Here is a 12,839-nt window from a genome sequence, read left to right as displayed (position 1 = left end):
ATTGTTTGTGGGGGTTTGGTGGCTGTTAGGGTTCTTAGAAAATAAGAAAATTCGTGAAAGTTTGATATTTAAACCAGGGAAAATGAATATGGGCTTTAGAAATCCAAAACCAACTCAAAACAGGAGAAAAACATTCTACAGGTCTGGCAGTAGCGGTCGATCGGCTACGGTCTACCAGACTGGGAAATTCTAGTTCTCACGATTTTGGCCGTTATGCATGTTTCGACTCTTCTCTTCCTCACGAATGAACTTGTTTATACTCAAAACACATGGTATCATACTCATACCCCCATTTAACTATATTTATCAAGATACGGGATCGACTCCCACTCTCTTGGATAGGGACATGGAATGCTGATCTTTTTCACCTTCTGAATGGACATCAAGGCATTTATTTTGCCCTTGAGGTCCTTCATCTTCTCATCCTCACTCATATACTTCCTTGGTCGATTTTAAGAAGGAACATCACGACGACCCCCGATATGATTATCATCGGTGGGACCACATCCAGCATTGTTATTTTTAGTAGGACCACCCCCAGCGTTTTGGTCAATGGGAGGGTTATCTACATCAAGATGTTCGTCCATGTTTGAATCGCCACCTGTCCTGGAGAAAAGTCGGGGCAAGAACCACTTTAAACAATCAGAGACTTTTCCTTATTGACCATGTTGATAGTAACTTCCGGGAGTTCGTCGTCTCGAACGACCGATCTTCTTTTGTGAAAACACCTTGATTTAGGCTTCGACGCTTCAGTGTAGATTCTCTTGAATATTGAGACTCTCTGTGGAGCAGTCTTGGGGCAGCTACATACTGATAATACTACCGTAATAATTTTAGTACACGAACAATGATAGTCCGCTTCCCAGGTACTTCTCTTTTGAGATATGTTCGTACCCCCAGCCTGATAGTATAACTCATTGGCATGATTGCCAGAGCAACCTATCATGTGTTGGCACGACTTCCTAGGCATAATGTCATCGCCATCAGACGAAAACATTTCCTTCTGGGATTCGACGTCTTGTTAGCGCTCTCAAGAGTCGCATGTTTTGATCTATGCCTTCGTGAGCGCGGGACCTCAACGAAATTCATCGAAGTTTGAAAAATAGGCGCAGGACACCTCCTGGCTCGACCCAGGCACGGATCAGCTTAGGGTGACCCGCCATCGGCCGGGTCACCTCGTGGTAACCCGCGAGTGCTCGGGTCACCTTGTGGTGACCCGTGGCTGGCCGGGTCACCACATGCTCGTGGTGACCCATGGCTGGTCGGGTCACTTCTTGGTGACCCACGGCTAGCCGGGTCACCTGGGCATGACTCTTGTTCTTTCGGTGTTTTGAATGCTGTTTTGAGCTTCAGACTCCAGACTCGACGTAGTTTTGCTGGTTTCTTGGCCACCTCTTGTTTCTGTAACTCTTGGGCCTTCTGCACAAGAATTCACACATGCGCAAGGAGTGTGCGGCGATTTTGGATGAGCTCCTCAACAGTTGAACGAGTCCTTTTGACTTGGATCCATTCGTTTGTTGCTGGTTTGGAGGAGGGGCCATTTGCTCGCTGTTGGGGCGCTTAGTGTTTCCTGAATTTCACATCCGTCCTGTAACAGATCCCGTTCACTGGCTCCAAAGCCTTAACGAGTTTCCGCGCGAGGCGTTGACGTTACCTTTAACGTGCCCTCTTCGATAGGATTAGTGCGTCTTTAGTACTTAACTTGTTGATTGAGAAGGAGTCCAAATCTGCAGATCTGACCTCGTTAGAGACCGGAGGGGCGTTGCAAGGTGCAGCTACCGCAGCAATAGGGGTGTTGATCATCTTGTGCTTGCGAGTGGAGGAGGATCTGGAGGAGGAGGAGGACAACTACTCCTTGAACTTCTGTTGGTCGAACTCGTACTCGACCTCTTCTTCAACTGTGATCCGGATCAGATGTTGCAACACGACAGCCTATGCAGAGAAGCTGTTTGCTCCCACTATGGTCGCCAATGTGTTTGGTTTAGAAATTGCTATTTTCATCGTCTTTAATCTATTACAACTTCAGTCGTTTCAATAAACTTAAATAAATAAAAAGTTAATTTTTTATAAGATCTTCTTACACAATGAAAATATAAAGATTACAATTCCTTCAAAGAACACAAAAATCCTATTTATTAGTCTCTGTTTGTGTAGGATCTTTGCCTGTGCCGGGGACGTTGATATCCGTGAACAGCCTACGGATCGGATCTGGTTGATAGAATAAATAATCAGAGCTCCTACTTCACCAAGGAAGTATTCGTTAAAGTACTAATATCGACCAAGCAAAATCAGTACTCTTCTCGAGATTAAGACCAAGCCTAATCTGAAGGAATGGGGGGACGGTGCTTCATATCTCTCGAACTCTCCTTCTTTATGCCGGAGTTCACCAAAATCTGCTAGCTTCTCTCAAATTCATCAGAACCTCACCCTAGCTCCTCTAAAATTCATAGCTCCCTTCAGATCTGCCTTTATGAGGATGCTAGGAGTGTATTTATAAGCTTTAAATGCCGTGTTTGCGGATATGAATGCTGTGTTTGTGGATAGGATCGAAGAACAACCATTATTATCCGTTTAGGTGGGTTTTCGGTTGTGTAATAGCTTTCACATGTTTAAGTATTACCCCACATATTTATGGATGACCCCAAGGAGTTCTAGAAACCAATCTTATCAGAAAAAAAGTTGGGAGCTGACCTGGTCGCGAGTCACTTCGAGGGTCTCGCACATGTCCGAGACAGCTTGGACTGTCTCAGGTATTTATGTCTTAACTTTTTCGTCTGACCTTGGAATGAGATGATTAAAAATGAGTTGGAAAGATGAAAAAGATACCTATAACTTTTGTCTTTTGAGATTCTTTAGATTCAAATTGTATCATAGCTAAAATGTGCGAGACATAATTGGTGTCTCGCAGGTGCGAAACAGTCTGGACTGTTTCGGATATTTTGGCTCTAACTCCCTCGTTCGACCTCAGAACGAAGTGATTCAAATTGCTTCGGAAAGCTGAAGATGAGATCCACAACCTCCCATAAGTGAATCATATGTGGAGTAGACAATACACGAGTGACTCTTCGTCTTTCGTGAGTGAAACATAATTCCCGATCGGATCGTTTCTTCGTCATTCTGTCATCCTGTTGGTTCGTACATTTCGTTGACTCACTTCATTCGCTTGTCAACGTTAGATAATACTCCTTGACTTGGATAATAATATTTATCTTCTCTTCATCTCGAGTTACGTACGGGAACCCATATGTAATTTTTGACGCCTACACCTGTTCATCCTCCATTTGATCAAGCTCATTCCTATAGAAGTTTTCATGACCCTTTGGGGAGGTTTTACAAGATCTGAACATATTTCATCTTCTTTATATACAACAGATAAGTATAGATTGAAATAAATGTATAAAATTATATGTAATCATATCTATTATAAAATAACTTAGAAATACCTACATCCTAACAGAATCTGGCCATCGAGAGTACATGTCTCCCTCAAATCTAGGCATCCCAAATGCAATCACACCCATGACCATATCTGCAGTAAAGTGAGACAACCATTGAATTCTTTGTTTTACACGAGTGCCACTTTGGTCATCTCCCTATACAGATAAGCTAACACTACACTTCCCCATGATAACTCTCCACACTCCTCAAGATCCTCAAGAAGTGACAACCATCTTACATGCACCAAATCCTTAGTGGAATCCGGAAATAAAATAGTACCGATCATATGAGGAGTATATGCACGAGCATAGCTTTTGATGATCTCATCGGTCGCATTGATTGGTACATTCATATAATTATTTCTTAACCATTCGATCTTGATCTTACCACCCTTCATAGTATGAGCTTGACCCAACAATTGTTCACACTTTCCTACCCAGTTGAAGTCATCGGTACTCGTAACCGCATCTCCATCTGCTCTGAGGCTAAGTAAAACAGAATTAGGCATTTCAAAATGGTCGGGGTTTCCAACACCGACCAATTTAAAAGGTGCTAAGGTTTTGAACCCCGACTAATTATGTTGCCTAATCGTCGACGACGTTCAAAATAGTCGGGGGTTGTCAACCCCGACTAAATAGAATCGCGTTTTAAAAAAATTGACCTACTTTCTGACCACGATGTTGACGTAGCGAGAAAGTGAATCGATTTTTGTAATAAAGTATGAATAAGATTGAAATTTAAGAATAAAATTAGGATTGGGTTTATCTAGAAAATTTCTTCTCAGACAAACGATCAATTCAGCCTATAAACTTTATTTATATTACTAAGCTTACAAGCATGTGAAAGTAGGTTCACGTTAGAAAGTGTTCTTCTACATCTTTTATTAGCTAGCTTCATGTTTTAATAACATAGATTTGTTTTAACAATTAATATTTTGTACATTTATGTCATGCTCTTACGCCACCGCCACTCCTCCCAAAAAGGAGGCCGCTGGAGGTTGAACCACAATCGCTCAAGTCAGTCCTTTAAGCTAACAAGTTGGATTGCACGTGCAATGCACGTGGTAAATTTTTCATTTTTTGTTTAAAATTTATAATTTTATTTATAATGTTTTGTTATAAAATTATGTAATGTAAGTAATGGATAAAACATATAGATATAATCTAAACATTCAACATTTGAACAATTAAATTACATTTATTGATTGATTGGGCGATAATACACTGGTTGCATCTATAAGTATCGTGAATACATCAATTTTATTACTCATTGCAATATTTATTACATAATAATTGTTAACATGAATTGGTTGATAGATTGTCATGGATATTTAACATCAAGATAGTTTAAAAACTAAGTTATGATATAGGATCTAGACCCTTTTTAAGTAATCAGTATTTTTACTGCACATTTGTCAATATTAAGAGCTAAAATGTTATTGACATGAGAGTAAATTATGGCTACATAAAACATAGAATACCCAATTAAAACAACTGACAAAATATATTTGCATCTCATTGCACTTTTATTGTAAGTTTGCATTAATATATCATTTGATAATATCTTGCAAAGTTACTTGCAGAATAGACTTCCTTCTTGCTATTGCAATAGAATGTCAATCTCATATTTGAAATTACTATATATGAACTAAATTAGAACTTTTCTATGGATTGTATTGAACATTTCCAGCAAGGCCAAAAACAGGGGAAAAATTTGTCCAATGCAACGTCTGGAAGCATATTTTTTCACAATCATCCAACATATGCAAACAATATCCTATCAGACAAATAAAATTTTCTCTCATTTTTATCTAGTTGCATAAGATGCATCAGCTTGTCAACACCTTCTGTTGTTATTAGCGACCCTTTTTCTGCTATTTTTACAATCTCAGATTTTGCCATATTGTTTAGTCTAGAACTGGCAGATTCACTATCCTCCAGCTTAGTATGACCTTCTCGCTTAATAGGTTTTGTTCCCTGATCACCCCTCTCTTCCTCTTCTTTTCCTTAACCTGTGCAGGGAAGGAAATGCTACTATTCTGCCGACTCTCAGTATCTGATTTTAACTTCTGAGTTGATGTTGGACCATTAAATGGTTTTGGAGAATAATCTCCTGGTTGCACTACTGCATGCATTTCTAGTCGGGTCTTGTCCAATAAATGATCTACTTCTTCATGTTGCTCCGGAGACATTAAAGGATAGACAAGAAAAAATTGTGTTTTGTGAATATAATCTTAATAAAGCAACAGCTACTGCAACCACTCAAAAAAAATTAAAAAAAACTCACGTTGATATAATACTTGTATGTTAACCACCATAAACACTTGTTTGCAATGTCATACACTCGCCTACACACAAATGATGACAACCCTGGTGGAATTTCAACACCCCTGCAGAGGAAAGCAACTTTACACGGATGAAGCAATGAAGCTGGGCAGGAAATGCAACAAAAGAACTCAGGATAAATGCTAATCTTCATCATCATCTGCAAACAAAGAAAAGTTTATGCATGATTAGAACCAAAAGCATATAAAAAATAAATTATATTGTTGAACAAATAGAATTACACTAAATTGTAAATTTAACAATATATGAAACTTGCAGCAGATCAACTTGACTATAAGAAAACAATTTCAGACGGTGAATACTTATCACAACTCTTAATAATGTTATTTCTATTTAACTGAATTCTATAACTTTAAACCGTGTGAACTTACAGTAGCTACATTTGTTTATCTTTTCTTCTTGTTTTTTTGAAAGCTCATTGGCTTACATCATAGAAACTTTCACAAACAAAGTAAGAAGTCCCCAAAATGAAAAAAAATTGCTTGTTAGAGGGAATATTCTTGTGTTTTTCATCAAGCAAGTTATTGTCTTATTGATCACACAGAAACTACTATTTGTTATTTTTAATTTTCCCACATGGTCATAAACAAGTTGCTTACAGCAAGGAGATTTAAACATCTGTTAGAAGCAGTATTATATGATAATGTGCTAACGTGCAAGATGTAATCTGCTCTTTGCTACTTCTTGCGGGACGAAACCTAAACACATGCATGTGAGGATTCAGGAAAAGAGATCAGATGCATATGCATGTCGACATGGTAATTTGATATTTGAGACCACAACACACCTACAGCAGTCAAGTCTACGGACTGCTCCCCTTGCTTATTTCAACCACCTATAGAAATCAATAATAAAGGGTTAAATTGAAAAAAGGGCAGAAGTTTATTCATGCTTAAAACACAATGGCAACAAACATCTTTAGAAATTTGAATGATCAGATCAAGTTAAGAAACACTTCAGTATTATCGTAAACCGATGCTGTTATTTATATGAGAAATCTCATTCTTCAAGTAGAATCATGAAAATGATGGTCCAAGTTAAGACTCAAAAACCTTTTAACATTAACAAAAGGTCATGAACACAGAGATGGCAAAGCCACTATGCAAATAGGTCCTCGGTTCAGTTATATCATCAGGGAGAAAGAATCTTAAATTTAAACGTATTTATAAAGTAAGAACCGAAACAACCAACTCCTTATATGCTGCACATGAACAGACCCATTAAAGCACCGCAGTATCGGTGAAGACCTGAATTGTGCTGGCCTTTACAATTTAATACCTATTCTTTGACTCTTCTTGTTCAGGCTACCTCCTTTTGTACCCAGATGATGATCTCCAGGCCCATTCTAGGTACATCTTTGGAGTAATTATTATATTACAAAACATAATTGATCATTAGGTACTTTTGGTTAGTTTATTATACTACTGACTCTAATAGAGTTCATTCAGGTACTTTTGGTTCACACCCAATGTACAATAGATCGAGTAAGAGTCTGAGTTCTAGAGGAAATGTACACTTCTCAATCGATCGAGTAAGAGTATGAGTTCTAGAGGAAATGTACACTTCTCAATCATTTAAAGCATATATGAATCCTTAAATCATTTGAACACTTGAAAGATAAATAGATACCAATACCCAAAATGATCAACTATAGGAGGACTTACCCTTTCCTCCCTTACACAAAATGACTCTCGAGTCCCCAATATTTGCTACTAACAATTTATCAAAAAAAAAGGATTGCAGTTGAGGAAGTTTACCCAGCATCTTAGTTATGAGTCGTCTCAGATGCAAAACTTGTTTTATTTGAACATTCGTACAAATTTTACACAATTTGTAATGCAAAATCTAAAAGTTTAAAAGTTCTGCAATAAGAAAATAAAAACATATACCACCATTGTTCTGAGGACAAAAGTTCTTACCATGAAACACTCCAAATAAGCCAACTGTGACTTCCCATGAAAGACAAGCAGAGGAGCAATAGCAGCAATAATACAAAAGCCAATGTGAATATGGAATATAGCAATGTTAGAACAAACATCTGATATATCTAACCAAAAGGATCACAAACGAATAAGCAACTACCAAATCTCCATCTTCCAATACCGGAACATATTTGTTCTAACATTAGCCAAAGTATGGAATTTAGCAATGTTAGAAATATTAGATTTGTTTGGTTAGAAATCTGGAATATAGCAAATGTTAGAACAAATATAGCAAACAACTGCCATATAAGATGTTTGAGTTAGAAATATCAAATTTGTTTAGTTTTGTTTAGATGTTTGTTTAGCCTTGTATGTGGAAGGGGATCACAAACATAGCAAACAAATCAGTACATGAAGTTTGTTTAGCCTGGTATGTGGAAGAGGATGAAGATCACAAACATAGTAAACAACTGATATATCAAAATTGTTTGTTTTGTTTGTGATCAGTTGTTTAGCAAACAACTGATATAGCAAACAAATCAGTACATGAAGTTTTTGATTTGTTAGATATATCACAAACATCTAATTTGATATATCAGTTGTTTAGCCTGGTATGTTTGCTATGTATGTGGAAGAGGATCACAAATATATTAAGATATCTAACCAAACAACTGCCATACAAATCTGGAATATAGCAATGTTAGAACAAACATCTGATATTTCTTACCCAAAGGATCACAAACGAATCAGCAATTACTACATCTCCATCTTCCAATACCGGAACATATTTGAGTGGGTTCAACGTCTCAAACTCTATATGCAGACCATTTCAACACAACAAATCAGTACATGAAGTACAAAATCCTTATATAAATTTGAAATGAGCACTAATATCACCTTCCCTAACATGATTAAAAAAGATATATGTATATGGATTCAGATGCCAGAAATTCTAAGATAACGTCTTTCTAATACTAAAGCATGAATCCAAGAAGAACATATCTGCTTTGAGCATATGACAAACCAACCAAAAGAGTCAACAACCAATGTTTCTCACCTGGAGTGAACTGCTCTCCCTTAAAAAGGTTCACAGCTTTCTACTCATACTCCAGCCCTTCAAAATACAAACACAAATTCAATAAAACCTCCATGATTACAAGTTTCTTTATTTCCTTATTTATGACCTGTAAGGCCTTTCATACTATATATCACATAGCATACTACCAAGAGTTAAATTGTTATGCAACAAGAAGCAAATTTGCACATAGGGAATGGGAACAATTAAAAATTATGACAAGTATAAATATATTAATATATTTAATGAAAGTTCAAAACAATAACATTACCAATGCACAAGAGTAGTTTACAAGTTAGAATTCTCATGATACTTCCATGATACTCCTGATTATTCAGGTTCAGTTTTGATCACAATAAAATGTTTAAAACCTACATCTTCGGGAATTCGAAAACTTTGAAGAATTTTTGATTACACCAAGACGAGAACATTTGATTGTAGGAAAGAAATCACAACCGAAATCACAATCTGAAAAATAAAATAACTCAACTCTATCATTTGTGATTCTCCGATTCCAAAACCAAATCAGAGACAACCCAAATCTTTCTCCTCTCCGATTCCAAACCAAATCATAGAAACGGCGATGTAATTATTTAGCCTAATAATTATTCATCTTTCAATGAGATAAAGTTTTTTAATTTATCTCAAATTCTCCAAAGGTGTCGTCCATTAATTAGCCTAATCCTTGTTAGTAGAAGATTTTTTTAATTTATCTCAAATTCTCCAAAGGTGTCGTCCATTAATTAGCCTAATCCTTGTTAGTAGAAGATTTCTTCCTGAAATTGATCTATCTCCAAAGGTGTCGTCCATTAATTAGCCTAATCCTTGTTAGTAGAAGATTTCTTCCTGAAATTGATCTACTTATTCCTTTCATTGTATTGCACAATCTTCATATAAAACAACCAATTCTACTTCTCATGCAAATGAAATTGTCTCTTCACCTATGGCATGAATTAGTGGGGTCATCCTTTGCCACTTCTTTTCTTCATCTATTTAATATCACTCGTTACATCATTCTCTTAGGGGTGAAGGTCTCAAACCTTGTCCAATGTAACTTGTATGTATCACTGCTTTGTTGTCTGCAAGGAGTCATTATGCTGCCGTCAATACACACACATTGATAGGTGTTTCAAATGAAACATGAAAAAAGGTCTTACGCACAGACAGATCCTGCTTAACAACAAACTATCACACGGGTCATGCTCCTTTTAGATACTGAACAATGAAAACTCTCTCGTTGAACCACATACATGCATTTTACTTCTCTATGTTTGAGTGCCTGTGTTTGTCGTCAATCAAAAGGTAGACATAGAAGAAAGTGTCATGTGTATACTCATTGTTTGTGGCTGTTCTCTCCTCTCAGAAGTTGTTCATTATCAAATAGAAAAAGTTTGGATGTGAATGATTCTTGGTGCCCATGGTTATGTTGCCACTGAACTTCAAGCAAATATACAAATGGCAGAGAAACAAACACTACAGGTTCTTACAAACCGGAACTCCCCTTTCCACATTAGTGTTATATTTTTTTTAAATTGTTTGCCAGCCTCGCCTGTTATAGCAAGAAAAAGAAAAATACTCAAGCAACTTGCAACTATATTTCAGCCATAACAGCATGCTCATCATGAGATGTTTAAATATAAGAAAAACTACGTTCATGTCACACAAACCTGAATTTGAATAGATATTGTTAATATGCACCCCACGACATGCAGAGCAATGAAGAAGATATGAAAGAACAAAATTCAAAAGACAACTTTGTTCCTAATTAGATATAACTTTTCATCAAATAAAAAAAAATTAAATATTGGTATTTATTAAATACTGTAAGCATTAACATAAGGTTTCTTAATTTGAACTGGAAAGCAAAGGTTATACAACATCTCTGCAAGGCATCGACAAGATTTACCTAACCTTTCGGGATCCTGCAATCAACAATACGTACTGCAAGAGTGCCCTTTTACTTAAGGAAAGAAAGCTCCATGAAAGCGAATGATCAACAAATATGATGAGAGATGGCACACAAAAATGTACATCCTAGATGGACAACAAAAATGTACAAACTCTTTCCTTGACTGTAAACCTCTTCAATGACATAAACCTGGACTGAAGCAGGAGAGTATTCATTTCCTTAAGTGACTTATAAGATCTAGGAATTTTATTGAGTAGGCGAGTTCCAGAATCCTACTTGATTCTTTCACAAAAAATTCCAAATAACATTTTCCATTCTGAAACAATTTTGCCAAAGCAGACATAAACTGATGGAAACACGATTCAACTTGAAAAATATAATCCAAAAACTAAGTAGCAACCTGGTGGTTGCTATTCATCTGAACAATGCAGTTTAAAATGCTCTTTCATAGCAGAACGGTAAACCGACCTTCAAGCAACTTATGCCTGCAAAGACAAATTTCTAGAGAGCTAATAACCAACAGTGCTAGCTAGATACAACAATCAATGAAGGAGAACAACTTTTTTGAGGATAGAATAGCAAGGGCTTATACCATTCAAGTATACAAAAAAGGAACACAGAGATATGCTACTATACTATAATATCCAGGCAAATGTATCCATAATCATTTGGGGTTGGGTCCCCTCAATTCTCATTTGATATCAGTGTCAACAAAGATAATACATCTTAATTCAAGAAAATGGCAATGCAACTACAATTCAAAATTGCTATTTCCATAGTTGGATAGCAAGCGTTTACTGCTAATAGCAGCAAAGAAATTAACATAAAGGAAATTCTACATATTGGGTATTCAACCGAAGACCGGTGCAGGGGTAAATGAAACTGTAGGGGTAAATGAAACTTTACCCTTATAAAAGTCAGACCTTGGTGCTTTTCATGCCACTAACCTACAATTGCCCAGGAAGTGTTATAGACCTTGTAAATTATAGAGGTTAACTTAATTGCTCACATTTAGCTTGAATACTGAAAGAAAACAGCAGATTCAAAAGTTTGCAAATCATGATTCAACCTATCCGATTCCAAACCAAATCAAGTTTATTACAAAACCATGATTATTGACAATTGATATGCACATGTCTCCGATTCCAAACCAAATCAAGTTTATTACAAAACCATGATTATTGACAATTGATATGCACATGTCCACTTTACATATGATCAATAATTAAAAATTATATTGACAATTGATATGCACATGTCCACTTTACATATGATCAATAATTAAAAATTAAAAACAGGTTACAAGCAAATAAACTTGATTTAACACCCTTTTAACATGAGACAAACTGCATCTATTGTAAATTAAAGACTGTAAACCAAAAAATGAGCGTATTGTAACTATAACTTAAGTAAAATTTGAATGAAATGCAGCTATATAACAAGAAATACCTAATTTAGGAAAGAAATAACAACCAATACAGTTGCTCCCTTGTCGCTTGAAACTGTAGGAATTCGAAAATTAGGGCAAAATTATAACATTATAACAAAATTAAAGGAATGGAGAACTAACAAAATTTAAGGAATGAAGAACTAAAAGGGGATAGGGTGAAATACCTTTCTGAATAGCCTAATTCTGAAAATTGTGAACATGAATGCGGAAATTCTGAAGAAATACTGAGCTTTGGAAATATCTGTAACGCTTCGGCTTCGGCGGAGAAGGGTAACCGATGAATAATACTCATCATTGCAAACTCCTTAGGCTTCGTCGGAGAAGGTAAAAGGATGAACTCTTCGGCTTCGGCGGAGAGGAAGACGTAACCGAGGTGGGATGCTGATGACGAATTTTCTGTATCGCTGGGAGAAATTGGGTATATTTAAATTGGTTGAAGGTTAATTTGGGAAGGGGAAAGTTTTTCAGGAACTGGCTCTTTTAAAGGGTAGATAGATAGATAGATTACTGCATGCTACGTACGTGCCAAGTTGTAGCATGCGTCCAAATTTTAGGTGCTTACTTCTCAATTTTTTCCCCTACTTTATGAACTTTAATGAGTTCGTAATTCAAAGCGAACAGAAGTGAAATGCATGCATCTTGGAGAGGTGGAGCTCCTTGTATAAATTAGGCATTCATACATAACTCTTCTTGCACAAAT

At 36.5% G+C, this 12,839-nt stretch overlaps 1 long non-coding RNA gene across 5 annotated transcripts; it reads right to left on the bottom strand.

Annotated features, from left to right (window-relative positions):
* LOC109837976 lies at positions 5,092-12,634 on the bottom strand. 5 transcript variants are annotated; one of them, XR_002246519.1, is made up of 6 exons: positions 12,304-12,628; positions 12,139-12,191; positions 8,763-8,819; positions 6,571-8,518; positions 5,725-5,922; positions 5,092-5,617 (listed from the first exon to the last, which is right to left on the bottom strand). It is a non-coding gene; the product is annotated as an uncharacterized LOC109837976 (long non-coding RNA). The 5 variants fall into 5 exon arrangements; XR_002246522.1 differs by lacking the exon at positions 5,092-5,617 and adding an exon at positions 11,090-11,174 and having other exon boundaries at positions 5,704-5,922; positions 12,304-12,634; XR_002246521.1 differs by lacking the exon at positions 5,092-5,617 and having other exon boundaries at positions 5,704-5,922; positions 6,571-7,726; positions 8,433-8,518; positions 12,304-12,634.

This window comes from Asparagus officinalis, chromosome 4 (assembly GCF_001876935.1).
Source record: "Asparagus officinalis chromosome 4, Aspof.V1, whole genome shotgun sequence".
NCBI classification, from domain to species: Eukaryota; Viridiplantae; Streptophyta; class Magnoliopsida; order Asparagales; family Asparagaceae; genus Asparagus; species Asparagus officinalis.
Note: the sequence above shows the minus strand (reverse complement) of the source record. Positions and strands in the feature narration are given on the sequence as shown.